The 1449-nt window shown below is 44.7% G+C and overlaps 1 pseudogene; it reads right to left on the reverse strand.

Annotated features, from left to right (window-relative positions):
• Window positions 1-226: 226 nt before the first annotated feature.
• LOC123831245 lies at window positions 227-543 on the reverse strand (annotated as a pseudogene).
• Window positions 544-1449: the final 906 nt, after the last annotated feature.

Here is a 1449-nt window from a genome sequence, read left to right on the forward strand (position 1 = left end):
AGGGAAAACTGCAATAGCAGTTGCTGAACTGAGATCACCATCAAAGTTCAAAACGCCGATCATATCCATTTAATCACAGGTCAATCTTATTTAAATCAGAATTGCCCCAAAGAAACATTCCATCAGCCTTTTATGACCTGAATTCTGGTGTGTGAGGACCGTTTTGGAACAGTACACATAAAAAAAGCCACACGACCTTTGTAATAAATCAGGCCGTGGCCAACATTTACTCATCAGTAGCTTTTTTGAGATAAGCTATCAAATCAGCTCTTTCTGAACTCTTCTTACTGCCAGCAAAGATCACTTTGGTTCCAGGCATGTACTTCTTGGGATTCTCCAAATACCCTTCAGTGTAGCCTTTCCCCAGGTGATGCTTTTGTTCTTGTTGGCATCTGTGTAAGAAAATCCAGGGGCCTGACTTGTCTTTTGCCCAAAAAGACCATGGAGATTTGGTGCAGTCTTGTGCTTGCCTCCTTATTCCAAGGTAAGGCACTAGGCACCCTTCTAAACAACAATCCTCTCGTGCTCCTCAATGTCACCCATTTTAAAATCGCTTTTTTTGTCACACAAATTATAGGGGTTCCCATTTGCACACTGGATGCATCCTGCTCTCTAATAACCTCCCAAACTGTTGCTGACCTGGGAGTCTTCACTAGGAATTGCTAATATGTCCAAGGGCACAGATGTCCCACAAAACCCAGTTTGGAGAATGTCATTTGGAAAAGTTAGGGAAGCCCCAGCTGTCCAGGGTCACCAGCTCCACTGAGACTCAGCTCTCAACCCAGTGGGGACATTCCAAGGTAGTGGACTTAACATTTGGGGACCCACACCACTGGTGGGCACATGAGGGCTCGCTAAGGGTACATCATACGTGGATTTGAAAAAGGGAATCCCGGGCCTGCCCCTCACAGGTGCACCCTTCCCTGAAAGAGCTCTGCCAAGAGCTGGAAGGCAGTGAGCCCTGCCTGCCCGAGGCTCGGAGGGCCTCCCCCTTATCCCCCTTTCACAGCATCTGTCTCACAGAAGCAAGAGGTCCCCTCACTCCCTGCTTCTCAGTTTGTGCATTGCCCCGCAAGGCTGATCTCTGGGATGCCAGACAAACTTGGTTTTGTGAGAACGTGAGTGAATGAGTCTGTCGACTGATTAATAAATCTCTTTGTAACTCAGGTTTCTAATTTTCTGCTTTTGTGAAAATTGAGGGAAGACCTAATTGAGTTGTCAGAGAATTGGATCATCAAAAATAATTTTGATGACAGAACATCGAATCAGGAGGAGCTCTGTAATTGACGTTGCCGTGGTAAAATCCCTTTCCGTCTCACCTGGTCATTTTTATGAAAAAGGGTTCATAGTGTGTACAGTAACTGTTAACAACAATTGTAAAATTGGAATAATGTTGAAGAGGAACACCATCTATGGTAGTTTTATTTTGCAATAAAATTTTACTCTTTA

This window comes from Phyllostomus hastatus, unplaced genomic scaffold (genome assembly GCF_019186645.2).
Source record: "Phyllostomus hastatus isolate PE091 unplaced genomic scaffold, TTU_PhHast_1.1 phas_scaffold_1674, whole genome shotgun sequence".
NCBI classification, from domain to species: Eukaryota; Metazoa; Chordata; class Mammalia; order Chiroptera; family Phyllostomidae; genus Phyllostomus; species Phyllostomus hastatus.